Source organism: Trachypithecus francoisi, unplaced genomic scaffold (genome assembly GCF_009764315.1).
Source record: "Trachypithecus francoisi isolate TF-2019V2 unplaced genomic scaffold, Tfra_2.0 Lachesis_group17, whole genome shotgun sequence".
NCBI classification, from domain to species: Eukaryota; Metazoa; Chordata; class Mammalia; order Primates; family Cercopithecidae; genus Trachypithecus; species Trachypithecus francoisi.
Window position 1 is genome coordinate 24791001 of NW_022681462.1, and position 13796 is coordinate 24804796.

At 45.9% G+C, this 13796-nt stretch overlaps 1 pseudogene across 1 annotated transcript; it reads left to right on the forward strand.

Annotated features, from left to right (window-relative positions):
* The first annotated feature begins 1824 nt into the window (after positions 1-1824).
* Positions 1825-3270, forward strand: LOC117062046 (annotated as a pseudogene). Its single transcript, XR_004428194.1, has 2 exons — positions 1825-2871; positions 2903-3270. The product of XR_004428194.1 is annotated as a keratin, type I cytoskeletal 18-like (transcript).
* The last annotated feature ends 10526 nt before the right edge of the window (positions 3271-13796 follow it).

The window sequence follows — 13796 nt, forward strand, 5'->3', positions numbered from 1 at the left end:
CAGTTTTAAAATGCCTCTACTCTTTTTTTTTTTTCCTTGAGACGAAGTCTTGCTCTGTCACCCAGGCTGGGGTGCAATGGCACAATCTTGGTTCACTGCAACTGCAGCCTCGCAGGTTCAAGCAATTCTCCCACCTCAGCCTCCCAAGCAGCTGAGACTACAGGTGTATGCCACCGTACCCAGCTAATATTTGTATTTTTTAGTGGAGACAGGGTTTCACCACATTGGCCAGGTTTGTCTTGAACTCCTGACCTCAGGTGATCCACCTGCCTTGGCCTCCCAAAGTGCTGGGCTTACAGGCGAGAGCCACTGCGACCATCCAAAATGCCTCTACTTTTATATTTTTGTCATTTTCCTTTGTTGTCTTAACTCTAACTCACTAGTTGTGTAACTAATGTAAGTTATTTAACCTCTTTGTGCCTCAGTTTCCTCATCTGCAAAAAAGGAATAAGAGTAGGACTGACGTGAAGATTAAATAATGCATGTAAAATGCTCAGAACAGTAACTGGTATATGTTGGTTATTATTATGATTTTGTTAATGTTGTACTTTTTATCTGTTTTCCGTCATACTGGCTATTATTATTTATCAGAAACTAAAGTTTGTGTTGTTAACTTCGTTCTTTTTCTCTTAAAGTTCAAAAATGATCATTTCTTTTGTATCTTAAAAAAGAAAGAAAATGGATTTGAAAATTAGATTGGCCATTTACTCTCTATGTGAGGTTACTAACCTCTTTGTGCCTCAATTTCCTCTTCTGTAGAATGGGAATAGTAGTAGTATACTGCTTTATAGGGTCACTGTGAGGATGAAGTGAGTTACTAAGCATAAAGCAGTTGGTACAGTGACTAGTACATATAAGGGCTACCTGTTAGTTATGTTGTTCTCTGCAGCAAATCATTTCTCCCAATATTGTTACTAACTTTAAAATGCTGAATGTGGATCATTGATAGTGGCAGGAGGCAGACAAATGCCTAGGCAGACAGGGGCAGGTCCTTGGTGAAACCCAACCTTCAAACCAAAGACAGTTTTAAAGCCTGAAAATCAAGCTACGAGTCCCAGGTAAATCCATGGACTGGATTGAGAGCCTCTCTTCCTGTTTGGTAAGGTTTCCTCTGATTGATTCCCACCCTTCACCTATTTTACATAGACATACCTTTTCCTAATTGGTGTTTTACACTGTCATGCCCACCTTTGAGTGGTGCCTTTGTTTTAATCTTTTTGCATACTCACAAACCAATCAGCACACACTCCCCATTCGGAGCCCATAAAAGCCCTGCAACCAGCCATACTGGGAGGGAGACCATCTGACTTTGGGTGGGGGATCACCCTCTCATCTCCTCTCCACTAAGGGCTGTTCTGTCACTCAATAAAATTCTTCTCCACCCTCCTCACCCTTCCACTGTCAGTGTAACCTCATTCTTCCTGGATGCAGGACAAGAACTCAGGAACTGCCAAATGTGGATATGAGCTATAATACAGGCAGGCTGGGGCATGCCCAGCACAGTTGTGGGATGAGCATGGATCCTGCAGCCAGCACAGGATCTGGGCCAGTGTGCAAGCCAGGTGCGGCCCAGCTGGCCAAGTGGACAGGTGACTCCTGTGGCAGGCCTGGGGCCAACTGAGGCCCAGGCAGGGATGACACTGGCCACGGAGGTCCCTGGCTGGCAAAGTGACCAAGAAAAATCCTGCATCACTGTCATCTCAGCACTTTGAGAGGCCAAAGTGGGAGGATGACTTGAGCCCAAGAGGTCGAGACTGCATTGTGCCATGTTGGGACCACTACATTCTAGCTTGGGCAACAGAGCAAGACCCTGTCTCAAAAAAAAAAAAATTAAAAAGTTCAGTTTGGTCGGCAAAGCCTGAGTCCTGTCGTCTCGCCTTCCTCCCATACAGCATGAGCTTCACCACTCGCTCCACCTTCTCTACCAACTACCAGTCCCTGGGCTCTGTCCAGGCGCCCAGCTACGGCGCCCGGCCGGTCAGCAGCGCGGCCAGTGTCTATGCAGGCGCCGGGGGCTCTGGTTCCCGGATCTCTGTGTCCCGCTCCACCAGCTTCCGGGGAGGCATGGGGTCCGGAGGCCTGGCCTCAGGGATGGCTGGGGGTCTGGCAGGAATGGGAGGCATCCAGAACGAGAAGGAGACCATGCAAAGCCTGAACGACCGCCTGGCCTCTTACCTGGACAGAGTGAGGAGCCTGGAGACCGAGAACCGGAGGCTGGAGAGCAAAATCCGGGAGCACTTGGAGAAGAAGGGACCCCAGGTCAGAGACTGGAGCCATTACTTCAAGATCATCGAGGACCTGAGGGCTCAGATCTTCGCAAATACTGTGGACAATGCCCGCATCGTTCTGCAGATTGACAATGCCCGTCTTGCTGCTGATGACTTTAGAGTCAAGTATGAGACAGAGCTGGCCATGTGCCAGTCTGTGGAGAATGACATCCATGGACTCCGCAAGGTCATTGATGACACCAATGTCACTCGACTACAGCTGGAGACAGAGATCGAGGCTCTCAGGGAGGAGCTGCTCTTCATGAAGAAGAACCACGAAGAGGAAGTAAAAGGCCTACAAGCCCAGATTGCCAGCTCTGGGTTGACCGTGGAGGTAGATGCCCCCAAATCTCAGGACCTCGCCAAGATCATGGCAGACATCCAGGTCCAATATAACGAGCTGGCTCAGAAGAACCGAGAGGAGTTAGACAAGTACTGGTCTCAGCAGATTGAGGAGAGCACCACAGTGGTCACCACACAGTCCGCTGAGGTTGGAGCTGCTGAGATGACGCTCACAGAGCTGAGACGTACAGTCCAGTCCTTGGAGATCGACCTGGACTCCATGAGAAATCTGAAGGCCAGCTTGGAGAACAGCCTGAGGGAGGTGGCCTTCAGAGGGCCTGAGGGAGGTGGAGGCCCGCTACACCCTACAGATGGAGCAGCTCAATGGGATCCTGCTGCACCTGGAGTCAGAGCTGGCACAGACCCGGGCAGAGGGACAGTGACAGGCCCAGGAGTATGAGGCCCGGCTGAACATCAAGGTCAACCTGGAAGCTGAGATTGCCACCTACCACCGCCTGCTGGAAGATGACGGGGAATTCAATCTTGGTGATGCCTTGGACAGCAGCAACTCCATGCAAACCATCCAAAAGACCACCACCCGCCGGATAGTGGATGGCAAAGTGGTGTCTGAGACCAACCACACCAAAGTTCTGAGGCATTAAGCCAGCAAAAGCAGGGTACCCTTTGGGGAGCAGGAGGCCAATAAAAAGTTCAGAGTTCATTGGATGTCAAAAAAAAAAAAAAAAGTTCAGTTTAATAAAATCAGGACTAATAACTTTGTAGAACTTTTTTCATGATAAATTATAGGCTACAATTCACTTGTAATTAATTGTAAGATGATAAACAAAAGCATGATCAATTGGCATCTAAGTACTGAAGGAAGTTGGACAATAATCTCCAAAACAACTTTTGGTGCTACTGTCAGAATAATTTATTTTTAAGCACATTGGTAAACATCATCTCTGTTTCATAAAACAATCATACAAAATTTTTATTTTTATATATTTGTTTTGAGGGAGGGTCTCACTCTGTCACCCAGGCTGGAGTGCAGTGATGCGATCATGGCTCATTGCAGCCTCAACCTCCCACACTTGAGCCATCTTCCTGCTTGGTCGAGTAGCTGGGATTGTAGGCACACACTACCACACCTGGCTAAGTTTTGTATTTTTTGAAGGTCCCACTATGTTGCCCAGGCTGGTCATGAACTCTTGGACTCAAGGAATCCTCTCGCCTTGACCTCCCAAAGTGCTAGAATTACAGGCATAAGCCACCACACCTAGCCCAACATTTTCATAGATGGTAAAATTTAATAAGAGTTGTTTGGCTTTTTTTTTTTTTTTTTTTTTGAGACGGAGTCTCGCTCTGTCGCCCAGGCTGGAGTGCAGTGGTCGGATCTCAGCTCACTGCAAGCTCCGCCTCCTGGGTTTACCGCCATTCTCCTGCCTCAGCCTCCGAGTAGCTGGGACTACAGGCGCCCGCCACCTCGCCCGGCTAGTTTTTTGTATTTTTTAGTAGAGACGGGGTTTCACAGTGTTAGCCAGGATGGTCTCGATCTCCTGACCTCGTGATCCGCCCGCCTCGGCCTCCCAAAGTGCTGGGATTACAGGCTTGAGCCACCGCGCCCGGCCTGTTTGGCTTTTAAAAATTAACTAATAAATTAAATTTTTGAGACAGGGTCTCACTCTGTCACCCAGGCTGGAATGCAGTGGCATGATCTCGGCTCACTGCCACCTCCACCTCCCGAGCTCAGGTGATCCTCCCACCTTGGCCTCCTGAGTAGCTGGGACTACAGGTGCACACCACCACACTCAGCACATATTTCTATTTTTAGTAGAGACAGGTTTTTGTCGTGTTGCCCAGGCTGGTCTCGATCTCCTAGGCTCAAGCAATCTGCTGGCCTCAGCCTCCCAAAGTGCTGGGATTACAGGCGTGAGCCATTGGGCCCAGCCAAGAGTTGTTTTAGCAGGCAAAAAAGAAAAAGGAGGAAGAAAACAAAGAAGATGGAAAAGAAGGAAAAGGAGGAGGAGGGAAGGGGAAGAGAGGGGAAAGGAGAAGGAGAGGGAGAGGAAAAGAAAAAGGGTTGTTAGAGTGTAACCTTCAGTGCGAATCATTTCCTTAAGTCTTCTGTGACCTTGTCAGAGGTTCCTTCTCCTGCATTCTGGCCAATGTGTTCTGCCAAATGCCTTGTCTTCAACCAGAACTAATAACTGTACTAGTCAGGTTTTGTGGATGAACATGGATTTTGGATGAAGACAGGCTTGTATTTAATCCTAGCACTGCCATTACTAGCGTGACCATGGGCAAATTACTTTAACTTTGTGAATCTGTCTCTTCTTTTTTAATATAGAGATAATATGATACAGTATTGACCTCACAGGAATGTTAACATTATGAGTAAATGTAGGGGAAGAATCTAGCACAGTGCCTGATGCACGATCAATAGCCCATAATCGTAGTGCCCTTCTTCCTCACCCTTTAACTCCCTGTCCCCTTTTCTATCGTGTTAAATAAGTAAGATTTCCTTACTTTTCCTTGAAATTAGAAGAAAATCTATTTGCATCTACTTAGGTGCCACACTGACTCTTCCTAAATCCAGAGGTGCCCCTCAAACTGAAGGCATCCTTGGTTCAAGGCAACAAACAAGAGTTGAAGAGGCACCTAAGCCCAAATTCTCAGGTCAGAGTTCTCCAAACATGGGATCCTTAAGCAGCTGCCTTTCATGCCCCTTGGTTCATGAAGATGTACAGAGGGGCCCTGTCACTGGCAGGAGAATTGCTTGAACCCAGGAGACGGAGGTTGCAGTGAGCTGAGATCGCGCCACTGCACTCCAGCCTGGGTGACAGAGCGAGACCTCAATCTCTGTCTTAAAAAAAAAAAGGCCGGCATGGTGGCTCAGGCCTGTAATCCCAGCACTTTGGGGCTGAGGTGGGCAGATCACGAGGTCAGGAGTTCGAGACCAGTCTGACCAATATGGTGAAACCCCGTCTCTACTAAAAATATAAAAATTAGCTGGGTGTGGTGGTGTGCGCCTGTAATCCCAGCTACTCAGGAGGCTGAGGCAGGAGAACCGCTTGAACCTGGGAGGCAGAGGTTGCTGTGAGCTGAGCTCGTGCTACTGCACTCTATCCTGAGTGACAGAGCAATACTCTACCTCAAAAAAAAAAAAAAAGATGTTTGGTCATTAATGTGCTGTCTGCTTTCATGCTAAAGATGAATGAGATGAATCATGAGATATAAATCGCCTTGGTTAAATAAGCGTACATCCACTACTGTTGAAGATAGACAGGTGCACAAACAACATCAAGATGTTCTGAGGGTTGAAATAGGAGTATTCCTACATGCTACAATAGCCCAGAGGAAAATGCAATTAATTCTGTCTGTCTGTTTTGTGTTGGAGCAAAGAGTTTATTTTGCCGGTATACAGTCCTGATTCCTGGTTATTTGTATATGAAGCATTCGGGTTCACTTAAAGTGGAGGTCTAGAGGCCAGACTTTTAAGTCAGGCAGGGTAGGGGTACAGGGAGCAGAGAAAGGAGTGCAATCGAACACTATGCAGAAATGCAGAGTATGATTACAGTATAGAGGGCAGAGCAAAGAAAGATGAGGCAGAAAGACTAGCTGGGGTGGGATATAGACAGGCTTAACCACCTCCACCTCACAGAATTTGGACTAAAATTGGAGCATAAAATATTTTTGTTAAACAAAGGAGATTTTATTTTATTTTTTATCATTATTTTGAAACAGGTTCTCGCTCTGTCACCCAGGGTGGAGTGCAGTGGCACAAGGTGCATCTGGGGCTCAAGCCATTCTCCTGCCTCAGCCTCCCTAGTAGCTGAGACTGATACAGGGAGTAGAAAGAAATTATTTAGGCAGATAGTGAGGGCAAATGAGTCCTCGGCAGAGCTTCCCTTCTAACAAAAAGCAGTCCAAGAAATTATTTTTCTCTTAACAAAAAACAGCCCGAAAAATTTAGCTGCAAACATAGGTAAGCAAGCTGGAACATTACACAGGGAATGCTGGCAGCTGTGCCAATAGAAAAGGGCTCTCTGGGGGCCAGGCATATCCATCATGGAAGCTTTATCTTTCTTTTTGTTAGCACATGTATAGTAGGAAAGAAGTGGGCAACACGGCACAGCTTAGGCTGAAAACCCGCCTGCATAATAAAAGAGTAGGGGCCGGGCGCGGTGGCTCAAGCCTGTAATCCCAGCACTTTGGGAGGCCGAGACGGGCGGATCACGAGGTCAGGAGATCGAGACCATCCTGGCTAACACGGTGAAACCCCGTCTCTACTAAAAAAATACAAAAAACTAGCCGGGCGAGGTGGCGGGCGCCTGTAGTCCCAGCTACTCCGGAGGCTGAGACAGGAGAATGGCGTAAACCCGTGAGGCGGAGCTTGCAGTGAGCTGAGATCCGGCCACTGCACTCCAGCCTGGGTGGCAGAGCAAGACTCCGTCTCAAAAAAAAAAAAAATAAAAATAAATAAATAAATAAATAAAATAAAAGAGTAGGGTGGGGGCTGCCAGAAAATTGTGCCCCATACAAATGGCACAACTGGTCCTAACCAGTATTTTGTGCCCTATGTAGATCAGACACCACTTCCCAACCAGCTCATCTATAAAACCTTCTGCATTTCACCTCAGATCGACAACCCATTTTTCTGGGACCCCTCTCTGTAGCAGAGAGCTATTCTCTTTCTTTTGCCTATTAAACTTCCAGTTCTTAACCTCACTCTTTGTGTGTCCACGTCCTTGATCTCTGTGGCTGTGAGGCAATGAACCTGGGGTTTTACCCCAGACAATGAGGCTACTTCAATACAGGTGCATGCCACCACAGTCAGCTAATTTTTAAATATTTTTTAGAGGCAGAATGTGAACCTAAAATATTTGAGATAGGTCTCAATCAATTTAGAAAGTTTGGTTTGCCAAGCTTAAGCACGTACCCATGACACAGCCACATCAGAAGGTCCTGATTACATGTACCCAAGGTGGTCAGGGTACAGCTTACTTTTATTCATTTTAGGGAGACATGGGACATCAATCAATATGTGTAATATGTACACTGATTCAGTCCCAAAAGATGGAACAATTCAAAGTGGGGAGTGGTGTGGGGAGGCTTTTAGATCATAGGTAGATAAAATACAAAAGGCTGCATTCTTTTGAGTCCTTGATCAGCATTTCACTGAATACGCAATTTAGTCTGGCTCAGTGAATCTGCATTTTTACATAAACAATAGGGGAGGCCAGGCACAGTGGTTCACGCCTGAAATCCCAGCACTTTGGAGGCTGAGGCGAGCAGATCACCTGAGGTCAGGAGTTCGAGACCAGCCTGGCCAACATGGTGATACTTCATGTCTAGTAAAATATAAAAATTAGCTGGGCATAGTGGCGGGTACCTGTAATCCCAGCTACTCAGGAGGCTGAGGCATGAGAATCACTTGAACCCAGGGGGCGGAGGTTGCAGTGAGCTGAGATCACGCCATTGCACTCCAGTCTGGGCAACAAGAGCGAAACTCTCTCTCAAAAAAACAAAAACAAACAATACAAAACAAAACAAAAACAATAGAGCAGAGGAAGCAATCAGATATGCATTTGTCTCAGGTAAGCAGAGAGATGACTTTCTGTCCTGCATGTGTGAAGATCATCTATCAATTTATATTGCCAGGGTGAAATTCAATAGAACTGGTAAAGATCTTGAGACTCACAAGGAATTTCCCTGTGGGCAAATTTTGAGGAGGATATGCAGCTTTTTAAAATCTTTGTAGCTATCTTACTAGGGAATAAATTGGAAGACAGGTTTGCCTGACATAGTTCCCGCTTGACTTTCCCCTCGCTTAGTGATTTTAGGGGCTGAGATTCATTTTCCTTTCACGGGGTGTCACTATGTTGCCCAGGCTGGTCTCAAACTCCTGGGCTGAAGTGATCCTCCCACTTTGGCCTCCCAAAGTGCTGGCATTAGAGGTGTGAACCATCATGCCCAGCCTATTTCATTATTATTATTATTATTATCATTTTATTTTTTTTTTGAGACAGAATCTTGTTCTGTTGCCAGGCTGGAGTGCAGTGGCGCTATCTCGGTTCACTGCAACCTTTGCCTGCCAGGTTCAAGCGATTCTCCTGCCTCAGCCTCCCGAGTAGCTGGGACTACAGGCATGTACCACCATGTCCAGCTAATTTTTGTATTTTTAGTAGAGACAGGGTTTCACCATGTTGGCCAAGATGGTCTCGATCTCTTGACCTTGTGATCGGCCAGCCTCGGCCTCCCGAAGTGCTGGGATTACAGGCGTGAGCCACCACGCCCGGCCGAGACAGAATCTCTGTCACCCACAATGGAGTGCAGTAATCCAATAATAGCTCACTACAGCCTCAACCTCCCAGGGTCAAGTGATCCTTCCATCTCAGCCTCCTGAATAGCTGGGACCACAGGTGTGTACCACAATGCCTGGCTAAATTTTTTATTTTTTGTGGAGATGGGGTCTCACTATGTTGCCCAGGCTGGTCTTGAACTCCTGGGCTCAAGCAATTCTCCCACCTCAGCCTCTCAAAGTACTGGAATTACAGGCATGAGCCACCCTACCTAGTCTAAATAAATGATATTTTAAGAGAGTGGGAGCATAGAAGCAGGTCCTTTTGTGAAGCATATTAAAAATATATAATAACGTTCACACATTGGTTTTATAACTGCCCAGTGGGCTCATCTTGCCTGCTGCCTAGATACAGCCCATTTATCAAGACACAGGAGAAGTACAATACAGAGAGCGTTTAATACACAGAGAGCTGGCTAAACGGAAGACTGGAAATTTTTTTTTTTTTTGAGACAGAGTCTTGCTGTGACGCCCAGGCTGAAGTGCAGTGGCTCACTGTGACCTCCCGCCTCCCGGGTTCAAGCAATTCTCCTGTCTCAGCCTCCTGAGTAGTTGGGATTACAGGTGCATGCCACAATGCCTAATTTTTTTGGTTTGTTTTTGTATTTTTAGTAGAGACGGGGTTTCACCATGTTGGCTAGGCTGGTATGGAACTCCTGACCTCGTGATCTACCCGCCTTGGGCTCCCAAAGTGCTGGGATTACAGGTGTGAGCCACTGCACCTGGCTGGAGTTTTATTATTACTCAAATCAGCCTCCCAGAAAGTTTGGGTCTTTCAAGGATAGTTTGGCCCATGCCCAGGAATGACCAAGGGCAGTTTGGAAGTTAAATGCCAAGATGAAGTTGGTTAGATCAGATCATTAATAAAGTGATCTAACCGTTAGATTGCTGTTGACAGTATTTGCAAAGGCAGTTTCAATTCATTCCTGAAAGTTCACATTTTGGGAAAAGAAAATTTCCAAAATTTTGCAGAGGGATGGAGGGTTAGGTTCTTTAAAAGATGGGCATGTGTATTTCCTTTCCCTCTTAAATCACTGTTGCTAGGTTCAAGTAACTCTAAGGTGCCTCCTTCCCACAGTGTCCTGGGGACAGGATCTGCAAATTATCACACCCAGTCTTATCACCAGTCATATGACCTGTAGGCCATTCTCTGACCTCTAAACTTTCCATATCCATTGTTTCATGGGCTCTCAGTATCACATTCTTTTTCTTAGTCTCTTTTTCATTGTATGCCTGCCTCACTCCATGCCCCATAAGGACATAAATATTACTGATCTTTTTAGCCTGACCAACATGGGGAAACCCCATCTTTACTAAAAACACAAAAATTAGCCAGGCATAGTGGCACACGCCTGTAATCCCAGCTACTTGGTAGGCTGAGGCACGAGAATCACTTGAACCCAGAAGGCTGAGGTTGCAGTGAGCCAAGATTGTGCCATTGCATTCCAGGCCTGGGTGACACAGCGAAACTCCATCTCAGAAAAAAAAAAAGAAAAAAAAGAAGGAAGGAAAGAAAAGAAAGAAAGGAAGGAAGGAAGGAAGGAAGGAAGGAAGGAAGGAAGGAAGGAAGGGGGGGGAGAGAAAGAAAGAAAGGGAAAGAAAGAAAGATAGAAATTACTGGTCTTTAAAAAAAATGTTGACATCATTTCAGACATACAGAAAGGTTATAGGAAAAGTTCAAAGAATACTTGCATACTCTTCTCCAGTTGTTAATATTTTACATTTGCCACTTGTTTTATTTTTTTTTTTAATTTTATGTATATACATTGTTATGGACTGAATTGTATGTTCTCCAAAATTCAGCGCTGACACTCTGACCTTGGAATGTGACTGTATTTGGAAATACGGCATTTAAAACAATGAGTAGGTTAAAATGGGGCTGTTAGGGTGGGCTCTAAATTAATCTTACTGGTTTCTTTATGAGAGGAGATTAAGACATTCAGAGAGGCCAGGCATGGTGGCTCATGCCTATAATCCCAGCACTTTGGGAGGCCAAGACGGGTGAATTCCTTGAGTCCAAGAGTTCAAGGCCAACCTGGGCAACATGGCGAAGCCGTCTCTACTAAAAACACAAAAAAGTAGGCTGATGTGGCGGCGCGTGACTACAGTACCAGCTACTGGGGAGGCTGAGGTGGGAGGATCACCTGAGTACAGAAGGTTGAGGCTGCAGTGAGCTGAAGGCACACCACTGCACTCTAGCCTGGGAAACGAGAGTGAGACCATATATCAAAACAACAACAAAAAGTAAAATAATAAAAGATATTCGGAGAGAGATGTCAGGGTTGCATGTGCACACAGAAAAGGCCGTAACACAGCAAGCATGCAGCCCTCTGCAAGACAAAGACTGCACGCCTTGGCCGGGGGCGGTGGCTCAAGCCTGTAATCCCAGCACTTTGGGAGGCCGAGACGGGCGAATCACGAGGTCAGGAGATCGAGACCATCCTGGCTAACATGGTGGAACCCCGTCTCTACTAAAAAATACAAAAAACTAGCCGGGCAAGGTGGCGGGCGCCTGTAGTCCCAGCTACTCGGGAGGCTGAGGCAGGAGAATGGCCTAAACCCGGGAGGCGGAGCTTGCAGTGAGCTGAGATCCGGCCACTGCACTCCTGGGCGACAGAGCGAGACTCCGTCTCAAAAAAAAAAAAAAAAAAAAAAAGACTGCAAGCCTCAAGAGAAACTAATCCTGCCAACACCTTGACCTTTGCTTCTAGCCTCCAGAACTGTTAGAAAATACATTTCTTTTTTTTTTTTTTTAGATCAAGTCTTACTGTTGCCCAGGTTAAAGTGAAGTGGTGCGATCTCGGCTCACTGCTACGTCCGCCTCCTGGATTCTAGTAATTCTCCTGCTTCAGTCTCTCAAGTTGCTGTGATTACATGCACCACCATGCCTGGCTAATTTTTGTATTTTTAGTAGAGACAGGGTTCACCATGTTGGCCAGGCTGGTCTCGGAATCCTGATGTCAGGTGATCCGCCTGCCTCAGCCTCCCAAAGTGCTGGGATTACAGGTGTGAGCCAATGCACTCAGCCCATTTCTGTTGTTTAAACGACTCAGTCTGTGTTATTTTGTTATGGCAGCCCTAGCCAGCTCATACATACTAAACATTATTTTTTTTCTGAACTATTCAAAAGTAAGTTGCAGACATGGTCATTTAGTTCTAGAAGCAAGTGCAATATGTTCTCTTACATTACCTCATGCGATTACCTAACACTGATACAATGCTATTAGCTAGTTGCAGACTTTATTCATATTTTGCCAATTGTCCTATAATGTCATCTATAGGAAAAGAGAAAAAAAAAAGAAGAAAGAAAGAGAAAAAAAGAAAGACAAAAAGTTTTGGGTCCAGAATCCAATCCAGAATCAAACAGCATTTAGCTGTCATGTCTAGGCTCCTTTAATGGAGAACGGTTTCTCATTCTTTGTCTTTCACGGCCTTGGAGCTGTCAAGAGTACAAGCAATTTATCTTGTAGAATATCTCTCACTTTGGACTTGTCTATTTCCTTGTGAATAGATTAAGATCTCTTAGTGTGTTCCAAAGCTTTAGAACTGTTTGTTTTTTTTTTTTCCTGGACAGTTTTAACATTCTAGGTCTGTGATCTTTCTCCTCAATGTGAAATGAGGAATCTGTAACTGTTTTTAGGAGACTCATTGGTTTAGGAAAATCACTTTATTAAATTTACAGGCTTGTTAAGAGCTACAAAGTGATGTGTCTCCTCAATGGATCCTATCAGAAGGCACATATGTGTGTTCCATTACTGGGTAGTGCTAACTTTTATCACGTGGTTGAGGCAGTTAACTGTCAGGTTTCTTCACTGTAAATTTACCATGTTCCTTTCCTTCCTGGAGGCTAGAAGTAAAGGTCAAGGTGTTGACAGGATTGGTTTCTCCTGTTCTTTTTTTTTTTTTTTTTTGAGACAGAGTCTCTCTCTGTCGCAGGGGCTGAAGTGCAGTGGCTCAATCTCGGCTCACTGCAACCTCTGCCTCCCGGATTCAAGCGATTCTCGTGCCTCAGTCTCCCAGTAGCTGGGATTACAGCGTCCGCCAGAACGCTCATCTAATTTTTTGTGTTTTTAGTAGAGACGGGGGTTTCAACACGTTGTCCAGGCTGGTCTCGAACTCCTGACCTCAGGTGATCCGTGCGCCTTGGCCTCCTAAAGTGCTGGGGATTACAGGCGTGAGCCACCGCGCCCTGCCCTCCTTAAGTTTCTTTGCAGGAGAGATACTTTGACACGATGCAAAAAGTTTGCGGGAAAGAATACAGGAAGCCCAGTTGAATCTGAATTCCAGATAAGCCATAAATAAAGTATAAATATGACCCCCCAAAGTGTTTATCTAAAATTCTAATTTGATTGGGCATCCTGTGTCTTTATTTGCTAGATCTGGCAACCCTATATGTAAATATCTTGCTCCTCATCCAACTTTCACCCAGTTGTTTTGTTATCTATTGCTGCTTCTGAATCAGTTTTTATTATGATTTTGCTAAATGGTGATTTTCTAACTCCATAATTCCTTTTACTTCTATTCATTGGTATTCTATCAGGTTGCCTTTTCATCCACCCTTTACAGAGCTTGGCACACAGTAGGCGCTCATATAATTGTTCAACGAATGAATGAATGAACTTTTCTCTTGTGTTGTCCGGGCTTCCGTGACACTAGCGGCGACAGGCAGGAGCTTGACTTCCTCAGCCATTCACGGCATGTTGCCGAGACTTCAGAGCCTTACAGGACCTCGCTCCAAGCTCTTCTTGCTCCAATCAAAAACAGGGCTCTTTCGGACTTCGCTTACGTTTAATAAAGAAAATCGGTTGGCCCCTTCGGCTCCAGCTGGCTCAATAGACAGCCAGTGGCGTGTGGCGGGGACCAATGGGTAGCGGAGGGAGGCGGGG